The sequence below is a fragment of the Haliotis rufescens genome, unplaced genomic scaffold (genome assembly GCF_023055435.1).
Source record: "Haliotis rufescens isolate VD_foot unplaced genomic scaffold, xgHalRufe1.0.p SCAF_4, whole genome shotgun sequence".
NCBI classification, from domain to species: Eukaryota; Metazoa; Mollusca; class Gastropoda; order Lepetellida; family Haliotidae; genus Haliotis; species Haliotis rufescens.
This window is the reverse complement of record NW_025964112.1, coordinates 23422453-23434047: the sequence shown is the minus strand read 5'-3', so window position 1 is coordinate 23434047 and position 11595 is coordinate 23422453.

Sequence of the window (11595 nt, the reverse complement as noted above, 5' to 3'; positions counted from 1 at the left end):
GTCCAGCAATATGAGTACGGAGGTGGCCACCCTGGACGTTATCCGCAGGAACACGAGACTGTACAGGGGCACCATCTACTACAGCAGCTACAGTGGTACATCTGTAAATTCTGGTTCTGTTGGCGCTGTTGATGTGACATATAACACTGTAGCATATCGTCTACATTCAATATCCATGAAGACCATTAGGGGTTTTCTTATTTGTCTGATTCCTTGACATGGTAATGACGACATTTAACATGGAGAACTATTTCGTTCATTTTTCATTTGATGTAATGATAATCCGGTAAATGCTTTTCAGTGATTTGATATAACATATAATGATGATGATTTGCGGCTTAATTAAATAGGAAAACATTCGGAGTTTCTTTTTCAGATGTGAGTTATATTTTCTGTTCGATGCCCCTAGAATTCATTTGGAGCCAATGTTGTTAGCTGGAGGTTTAGAAAGATAACATTTTATTAATACAATTAAAACAAATATAAACCGTGACAATTTACACACCTACATATTTTACAGGGAAATTAAAGCGTATGTATATATATAGTCCAGATATTCGTGCTTGTCAAAAAATTTTTTTTAGCGTTCTATTATTCCCTTACCCTCATGTGAAGATATCAAGTCCTATCATACTTACGTAATGGTTTTTTGGGGCGGTCAGATAGCCTAGTGGTTAAAGCGTTCGCTCGTCACACCGAAGACCCGGGTTCCATTATCGACATGGGTACATTGTGTGAAGCCCATTTCTGGTGTCCCCCGCCGTGATATTGCTGGAATATTGCTAAAAGCGGCGTAAAACCATACTCACTCACTCACACTAATCTACACCCATATACGTTGATACATTTGCACCTGTGAGACCAAACCCTATTCTCAGGTGTGCTCTGGACAGTGAACTCGCTTTTCAGTTAAATCAACTGTTTTAACATCAGTGTGTGAAAGTTGTCAGCAATTATACAGCTATTTAAGACAAAGGCCTTTAAATTGTCGAGTCTGAAAAGCATGAGCATTGATCCCTCGGTCCACGATGTGACGCAATTAGCCGTGCCTCACCAACCGATCCCCAGTGGAGGCGCGCCCGGGATCAACCCAAACATGAACAACAACATTGAATAAACAATTTACAAGTGGTTACATGGATTTAAACAATTTGAAATGTTTGTGCTTTTATGTTTCAATGAACCCGAAAACCAACAGGCCACTCCCACAAGAGGACTTTTTTAGTCGGCTGTATTGCATCAGTGCGCGGAACGAGGTCACTGATTTCGTTTCGTTGTGTATAGTCAGTAGTATAATGATAAACCAGTCTGTGAAGTTATTATTATCGACCTATTTATGATTAAGAAATGGCTTTAATATATTGATTCGGTTTATGGAGGTGTAAACGTACAAGAGGACAATAGGGCCTGTATCGCTCACCTAGATATTAACGCAGTCATGACAAAATATTCATTTGCACTTAATCCTTAGGGATGTGGCAAGACCCCAGGCTCAGTTCTCAATATCATGGTTGTGTTTGTCTCTTTATGCCCAGCAATTGTATATATGGTTATGGGATGGGGATCTCAACTGTTTCAAAGTTATGTCTCCAGGTGTGGAGCAAGACCCCCCGGACCATCCTGGTAGCATATCTGCATTCTTCTCATTATACACTGGTCAGCAATTGTACACATGGTTATACGGTGGGGATCTCGGCCCCTCCATTTCTCCAATTTGAATCCCTACCATTGGAGAATGCTTCCATTGGAGAATGCTACGGTTGATATCTATCTCTTAGTTCAACAGAAGAAAGCGTTTAAAGCAATAACGCCAAGTTACCCCTATTCGCCCCCCCTCCCCCCCCCCCCCCCCCCCCCCCATGGTTCATATATATCTCTTAGTTCCAGAGAAGAAGTCGTTTAAAGCAATATAGCCCAATTACCACCATTTGACCCCATTTGGGGGATCAGAGGTACCATTTGTACAATTGTGAATCCCCACCACATAGGGATGCTTCCAGTCAAATTTCGTTAATTTCCAATTAGTGGTACAGAGGGAGAAGTCGTTTGAAAAAAACTGTTGACGTACGTACGACGGACGCAACGGTATGGCATAAGCTCACCTTAGTCCTTCGGACCAGGTGAGCTAAACATTAGGTGTGCACATTTTGCGTAAATCGATTTTCACAGTGTGGGCACCGTTTGCACGTTTATACCTCCACAAACACAAGCTATATGGACGTCAATACTTACATACATTCGTGTAGCTGATCACAATGGTACAATCACTTTTGACTGGTAAACTTGCTAACTGTGGTAAAAATGTTTACTGCAACATACCACTCTTTGCATGTGGATCGTGCTGAATAAACATATTTATATGAGGATACTTCATAAATATATGTAGGATTTGTTTCCATTGCTTTGTTTGTTTGTTTGTTGTTTAAGGACTCACATAGCAATATTTCGGCCATATTATGACGGCGGTCATTACATAATCGAGTTTGGACCTGACAATCTTGTGATTGACATCATTAGCATCAATCTACGTAACTGGGATATGATGACATGCATCAACCAAGTCAGCGAACCTGACCACCCGATCCCGTTAGTCGCATCTTACGACAGTCGCCTTATACAGTAAGCATTGGTTGCTAAACATATATTCTAACCTGGATCTTCATGGGTATGCTATTTCTCGTTTGTGGGTATTATCATAAAACACTGCAGTCCATTAGTATGTCAACATGTGACAAGGCATGAATAACTCCTACACGTAGACAGAACATTGTATCCATCACCAATGCTGTACAGTTTTCATGCATTTACTTTTGGATCCGTGCAATAGTGGGTAATATATCTCTTTGCAATATTTCCAAGCTAAATAACCGTGGTTTAAGGAAGTAATAAGCTGTATGATTTAGGTTGAGTTGATTGTGTTTGAAAGATGATGGAATAAAATGTTAAAACAAGAGATTTAACATTTTTAAAGAGAGACTGCGCAAGGCCCATTGTTTCAGCTTTTAACATTATTTCAGTTATATCGCGGAGTGTCAGCTTAATGTGGGAGGAAAGCCTGAAGTGATGTAGGTCTCAGACGTATACCACTTCGGCGAAACCCACGAGCACGGGTATGGTGCTGACAAACCTTGAAACATATTCGGGGCGAACCGGGATTCGAACCCAGAATAACACGTTTCTGGCGTGCCCAAGGGACGCAACTCTGCATAGCGAATCGCGGCGCCATAGACGACAGGGTAATTCGTGCCCCCCTTAATGTAGAAGATATCAAATAACGATCAGATTAATTGCTCAGTTATGACATCCGGCGCTCATACACGTATTTCGGAACTCGTGCCAGATAACAATGCATGCATTTTTGATAGCATTTGTGATTTGTGGAAGTTGTGGAAGTGCGCGTGAACTTATCGTGGATAGTTTACGTGACAATGCAAGACAATATCTAATGTCTGATGAATGTATTCAATATGTCTGCACACATTGTTGTCCCCCTGTGGCGACCCGGGGTAGATAAAAATGTGTCCTCATCACCCTATTGCTGGTCGTAAAAGGCGACCGAATTTGGCAACCCGTTTGCCGTGGGATGCGCCCCTGTGTCGGTGAAGGACGGAATGCTGGTGGTCGAGGGCACTGGAGCCAGGAACCGGTGTCCTTTTGCCCAACATACCACTTTGACCCTTACTTCACCTAGATGGGTGGTAGAATTGGTCCGATTCTATCAATCGGTTGGTCACGCCATGTCCTGTGCATGAAAAAGTGTCACTTCAGAAACATCATATCAAACAATAATTTATGATGATGAAATATGTTAAGCAAACATATGCCAAACTAATTATTGCCTAAAGTCCTATGCCAGAAGGCGGTGGCTCATGGGCCAATCTGGTGATGTCAACCTCCGAATTCTATATGTCTTCAATGTTCTGTCATGAGCCGAACCAGCTGGGCATTTCTTTTGGTATACAAATGTAGCTTTTCGTGTTGTATTTACTGGAGTATACCATCCCTGTAACCCTGGTGTTGTAGACTGGCTTCCTCTGCAGCATCGTCACTCGATGGTGGGTGGGGGAACAGGGGTGCTGAATAAATTCATTCAGCAACGCAACGACTATCTGGTTCAACTCATCATGAAAAAAGAGAAGACTTGAAAATGACAGTTTAGCGGAAAATGTGTTTCAAAACGATGATTCTTGGGCTCGTTTCCTGGTGTTCGCGGCTTCTGATCATCAACCATTAAAACTGAACCCTTTTGTCATTTCAAAAGATGTTCCTGGAATTTGTGGTGCAGTCAAAAATGTAACCCGTCTTCGGTCTGGCTCCCTACTTGTGGAGTGTGCACGGAGCCAGCAATCTCTGAATCTTTTATCAATTTCTCAGTTTGTTGATGTTGCTGTGTCCGGAGTTATTCGGGACAGAGCTCGTTGCTTGTCCGATATGTCGGGACAAGAAATTGTTGCTGAACTAGATGATCAAGTTGTTACGTTTGTTAAACGTTTCACCAAAAACAAAGATGGAGTTGTTAGCAATACAAACACGTACCTGTTCACTTTTGCGCGTTCTTCTTTACTGCAATCAATCAAAGCTGGATATGTTAATATCGGAGTGGATAGGTATATCCCAAATCCACTTCGATGTAATAAATGTTAAACTTTTGGCCATGGTTCAAAATCATGTGATAAACCTGGCAAATGTCATCGTTGTAAGGGTAGAGACTGTGAGGCGGACATGGTTTGTGCTAACTGTGGTGGCCAACGTTTGCCTTCTTCCAAGTCATGTCGTGTGGCATCTTGAATAAATAATCTATAAAATGAAATATGAAAACAATGTTTCTTGTGCAGATGCAAGAAAGCTGTTCACCAAACAATCAACAAATTAATTACATCTTAATTACTCTATCGCAGTTACTCGTTCTGCACCTATATCAACTTCCACTGCATCAATCACATGCCAAATGGATCCATCATGGGTCCATTCTGATCAGCCCATTAATACCGTTGGAATCAGTCAGCCAACATCCGATAATCAGACCAGTTTAGCAATCCAGACTGCAACTGGGCCTGACACTCTGACTGTTAGTCAGCCTGACACAGTTGTTCCAGAAAAGACCAAAAACCAGAACCAAAACCAGCTGTTCACTTGACAAAAAGAGAAAGAAAAAAATAAGTAGAAGATAAACATCTCCGGCAGCCTCGCCCCCAGTGGTATATCTTCACAACTCCTTTGGGCCTCTTGACATGGAGGTTGATCTGTCTGTACTGGACAGTATGTGTAATTATTCCTCACGTTCACGTGAGAGATCTCCATGATTCAATTGTCCAATATGATACAATGGAATTGCAGAGGACTGAGAAAGAATTTTGATGAAATACGTACAACTATTAATACAGGAATTTAAATCATGAGCAATATGTCTCCAAGAGACATATCTCAAGCATGCAGATAACTTTGCCTTACGAAAATATAATTTTCATCACTCCTTTTCGCCTCCAGGTGATAAAGCTACTGGAGGTTCTACTATATTGGTCAGACATGGTGTCAATCAAAGCGCCGTCACCCTGAATACAAATCTTCAAGCTGTTGCCATTCGCCTTACTTACACATTACACTTACTTCGTCTGCACTTCGACAGTCAAAACTTCAGAATTTTTTTGATCAGCTGCCAAAGCCCTGCATTATCATTGGTGATCTAAATGGGCATTGTGGGGAAGTTCAAATACAAACAATAAGAGGAAAATCCTTGAATATTTTATTTCTGACAATAATTTATGTATATTTAATGATGATTCAAAAACGTATTTACCTCCTTCCACTGGAACGCATTCAGCACTTGATCTTTCCATCACAGATTCAAACCTTTACAACGAATTTGAATGGTCAGTTCATGATGATGTGGGGGTGATCCCTTCCTGACTTTTCGTAAAACTGTTAACCCTACTGACGATCCACCATCAACGAGGTGGAATTTTACAAAGGCTGATTGGTCATTATGTGGCAGACACAAGTATTAACATACAGTTTTGTTGTATATATGTTTTATCTATTTGAGGTCCTTTAGGTTTGTAATATTATTTTAAGTTGTTGGGAGAGTAGGTTCTTAATTCAATATCTATTATGGGCTTCTGGATTAGTTTACTTATAATGTAGAGGGTGGTTGGGTTGGTCTATGTTTGTGTCATTGTTTCTTCTCTTTGTTCTAACTCAAGCCTTGTTTTCATTGGCTTGTTCAAACTGTGCACTTTTCATCCATCTTGCACTTGACACTACACCAATTCAGAAGTCAGTCAACAATTTGGACTTGGACAGATCTGGGATAAATAATTCGATTATTAAGGTTAGTAATCTATAAAATTGCTAGCTAATCTCTATGTATGTATTTAAATAATAATATAACTTATGTTATCTAAGTTATGTGGAATGTTATTTCAGTATTATTAATATGCTTATCTTTGGTATGGTGATTGTGTCACCATATTACTAAGTTAATAATTAAATAAGGCTAAGTAAACACTATAAATGCTTTTCATCCTTCTTCTTCCTGTGTGTGAATGTTTGAGTGAATGCGTTGATTTTTATCGTTGTGTAAATACTGAATTTGTATGCAATGTCAATCATTGTATGGTAGTTAGTAGTTAGTTATATATCCTCAACTGTATTCTGTATGTTACATTTATTCAGAGCTGATTCTGTAATTAGGAGCGTGCTGACAGCTACATAGCCACCACGCATGGCGGCTGCCTGGAGAGGACAAACACCCCAGTGTCACCCACAGGGTACGCATAATTTACATGTTTGTTGTGTCATGAAGTATATTTTGTAAATAGTGTATCATACCAAATGTATCATCAGGTAATGAATTAATATAGTAGTTTCAACAAAGTGGTAATTGAATTTGTAATGTTCATTGTATGTTAGAACCGTGGACCATCTATATATTGTAATCTTATCAGTAATGTCGGGATCGAGTTATCGCCCTTGATAAATCGTTTGTTTACTTCAGGGTAAGATAATGATTTTATATATCATTGATTATTAAGTTCATGTTGATGTAATGAATATAGACTATGTTTATATTAAATGAAAGGTCGCTTTGTATTGTATTAATATAGGTGTGTATGAAACCTGTGTACTCCTGTTTTTATAATCTTATTGTTTGTACATTACAGGGTGTCATTATTATCTACTAAGGCAATAAAGACTCACACCCGTAGCCTGTGTTGGACCTTGTATTTGCCATCACAAACCCCGGTTACAAAATGGAGCCCCCAGTGAGGATTTTTGCCTAAGAAATGTCAGCCAGCCTCTTCGTGGGATAGACAGCTCCCCTTCCATTCTGTGTACAGGCACATGTACTGAGATCTGCCGAGCCATGTGATCTGCCAAGCCATGTGATCTGCCAATCCATGTGATTCTCTTCACTTTCACGGCATCTGTGACTGACTTCTGTGTATTGACATTTGTGGATACAACGTGGATATAACGTTGTGTATTTTGTAACTTGTACCTTATTCCCGTACACAAAGCATATTTCTGATATCTGGTAATTTGTAAATTACTTCCCTTTGCAATCAATCATGTAATATATTTTACTTCATAGTATTTATTTATCTTTGCCGGCTTAAGTTTTTCATTATTGTACATTTATTTCAAATTATCTGCATCTATGTAAGGTTTTCTTAATTGTAATTACATTCAACCTTTCTCTACATTTGTAATTATAGATATTTATCTGGCCAGTAAACCTTGTTATGTAGCATTTCACAACTTGTGAAAACATTTTTTCGGTGATCACCAAGTTTGTATACTTTGGTATTGTGTACATTTGTTTACAGCATGTATCGATAGTTTAGTTTAGTTTAGTTTAGTTTAGTTTAGTTTAGTTTAGTTCAGTTTGACTATTGGATAAACTGTTTTGTTAGTTTCAATAAAGTTTGAAATATTTGCATACCTTACGTAGACTTGGTTTCCTTAGATTGGTTTAGTTAGTATTTAGTTAGACTTTTAGATTAGTTGTTGAGTTAGTTTCAATAAAGTATCATATTTAATTATAACCAGGTGAGTGTGTGTGTTTGAATCAGTTCTATTTGCTTCTTTCACCTTTCTACACGTATGCAAATAAACTTGGATAGGTATTAAATAATAATAATAATCAGATTAGAATTAGTTTGGGTTGGGTTTTTTTCTGACTGCCCTACCACAGACTGACTTAGTTTGAAATCATTTCCCCCATCTGCACTTCTTTTTTTTCACATTTACATAACAGCATGCCTTGATCTATTCCTTCGTGTTGTTTTGTTGGTCTTATATTCACACCGTGTATTAGTTATCTTAGGTACTTTATTTCATTATGTAGCATTTTAGTATCTACTTTTATTTTTCACTGAGATTATTTTTTTCTAGGAAATATTTTGCAATCAATTTTTTTATATTCCATTGCAGCTGTTTTTCTTTCAGATTGCAGGTGTGACTCGGTGATCATCTCTATTCATTTTCAGATTTCAGTTATCAGCATCTTTCAAAACTTCTGTGACTTTTTATAGTCTTTGCACATCTTCTTCACATGCTTTTGTGATCTTCATTTGGATTTTGTAATCCTTCCACTCGACTGCATCATAATCATACATCATGAATCTTAAAGAAGAAGAGATGAAAAGTTTGTTAACTATATTTACAAAGATGGGACTGTCTCCAAAGGTTGAGAACCCGGAAGACTTTAAAGCTTGGATTCAAGGAATGGCACAACAGGAAGGACCTATTGTAAAGACAGAGCCTGATGTCAAAGGCGCCTTCTCAGCCACTAATCCTGAACTTGCTGCTCCACCTTCAACATCTGGCATAACATATGACCACTTTCCCAAGATACCATTCTTTAGCGGAGAGACTGGAAAGGACACTCCATATGGCTTGTGGAAATATGAAGTTGACTGTCTTCTACAGTCAAAGACTCATTCTCTAGATGTTATACTCCAGGTTATCAGAACATCTTTGAAGGGAGAAGCCGCACTGGTTGCCATGAAGCTTGGACACACTGCCACAGATGAGGACCTCTTGTTCAAGATCCATTCTGCTTTTGGAACTTTGAGAAGGAAGGAGACCCTGATGTCACAGTTTTATGATACTTTCCAAGGAGACAAGGAAGATGTTACAGCAAGGGGTTGCCGGCTGGAGAACTTCATGTACCAGATAGCCTCCCAACGTCAGATGAACTTTGAGGAACAGGATGAAATGCTCCGAAGCAGCACAAAGACCCAGAACTATTTCTTTCTGGCACATCCATCGACGTACTAGAGGATGCCAAGTTTTTTGGGGCCTAATTTCGGCCGCCACCTGAAATTCTTGCCATTGCCACAATATCTCAAGGCAAAGTGCCTGAAAGCACTAGACTTATTGAAAGTCGTATCAGACTCTAAGTGGGGAGGGGATCAGACAACCCTTCTCCATTTGTACAGATCTTTGATTCGCTCAAAATTGGACTACGGTCCCATCATTTATGGTGTAGCCTGTTAAAATAATTCAATGCAGGGCTTGAGGCTCTGTCCTGGAGCTTTCAGGACCTCTCCTGTTGACAGACTCTATGTGGAGGCTGATGAACCATCACTAAAACAACGCCGTTTAAAACGTGCTTTACAATATATCACAAAATTAAAATCAAACCCGTCCAATCCATCATATGATCGCATTTTTAATCCTCCCTACGAAACTAAACCGAAACTGGTTCCACCACTTTAGATCAGAATGAAACCTTTAATAACAGCAGCAAATATTGACCTTGATTTTATTGCACAGTACCGATTACTGTCTACACCTCCTCGGCAATTAGTCCAACCTGATGTAGACCTCACACTTACTAATTTTTAAAAAATCAGATACAAACCAGTTAGTCTTTCAGCAAGAATATGTCAAGTTCATATCAAAGTATGATTCTCACCGCTCCATCTTCACTGATGGATCCAATGATGGTGGCAAGGTTGCCAGTGCTACCATCTTTGGATCAAAAATAATTTTTTCCTGATTACCAGACAATAGTTCTATCTTTACAGCTGAAGCCAAGGCTATTCAAAAAGCCTTGGAATATATCCAGAAACAAAATACATGTACAAACTTCATAATTTTCTCTGATTCTTTATCATGCCTTAAAAAATGTCCACTCAAATCATCCACTAATTCTTGATATTTTAGAATTATACAATACTCTGGCCACTAGCCAATACGATATCGTTCTGTGTTGGTTACAAAGTCATGTTGAAATTGCTGGTAACGCACGAGCTGATGCTGCAGCTAAAGCAGCTCTTAATAAATCAGTCTCTTGCCTTTCACTTCCCTACGGTGATTTTAAACCATACATCCAGGAATATGTGCAAGATTTGAAGCAGAAAAGATAGGACACTCAAGTAGGTAAAAATAAACTCCATGAATTTAATTAACCCAAATTAGGCTACACCTACTTGGGTTGGTATTGTAGACGTGACGAAGTCATTTTCAGACGATCCGCATCGGCCATACACTTTTTAAAAACACGAATTTATATACTGAACAGCATTGAAAACGCACCACCATGAAAATGGGTGTATTTTTATCAGGGCTTAAGTCATATGAAAATATATAAGTGAATGAGTAATATACGACGTTCTGGACGAAGCATGAAGAAGAACAGCTCATCAAAACACATTCCTAAATTTTTTGTGAGCGAAATCGCCAAAACGCAACAGATTGCGTGTTTTGATTCACGGGAAGCATGCAGAATAGGGCTATAAAAGACAGGCTTTTAAAAACCACATCACTTGTTGCTGCAGACGTAAAGGGTACTGACACAAGAAATGCCAAGATTAACAGCAGAGGAACGTGAACGTGCCTTGGGCATGCTTCAAGTTGGTACGTCAAGTAGAGTCGTTGCACAACGGTTCAATGCCATCATTCAACAGTCCTCAGGCTACTGAGCAGATACCAGCAGACAAGAACCACCAGAGATCGACCACGTCCGGGTCAACGTCGTGTAACTACACCACGTCAGGATCGCCATATTGTTCGTCGGCATCTTCGTGATCGTACACTTCCGGCTACCAGGACTGCAGCAACCTTACAAGGCCGACGGAATTGATCAGTGCTGCTACCGTACGTCGACGTCTCCGCTCAGCAGGGCTACGTGCTCGACGTCTATATCTTGCACCCATACTCACTGATCGACATCGAAATGAACGTCTGCGTTGGGCCCCCATGGTGGGGGGCGGCATCAGTCATGACAATCGAACAGAGCTCCATGTTTGTCGTGGAAGAGTTGATGCCCTTTACTACAGGAATAACATATTGGCAAATCACGTTATCCCGTTCTTTCATCAGCACCAGGATATGCACACCTTCCAGCAAGATAATGCAAGAGCGCACACAGCACGTGTTTCAACACAGTACCTAGCGAACAATAATGTGCCTCTGCTTCCATGGCCAGCCCTGTCACCCGATCTATCGCCAACGCCTCTCACGTCGTCCGCAAGTACAGAACCTGAGAGAACTTGAAGATACACTACGTCAAGAGTGGAATGCCCAAAAACACTATTCGCAGACTTATTCGATCAATGAGAAGACGTTGCATGGCCTGTGTTGCTG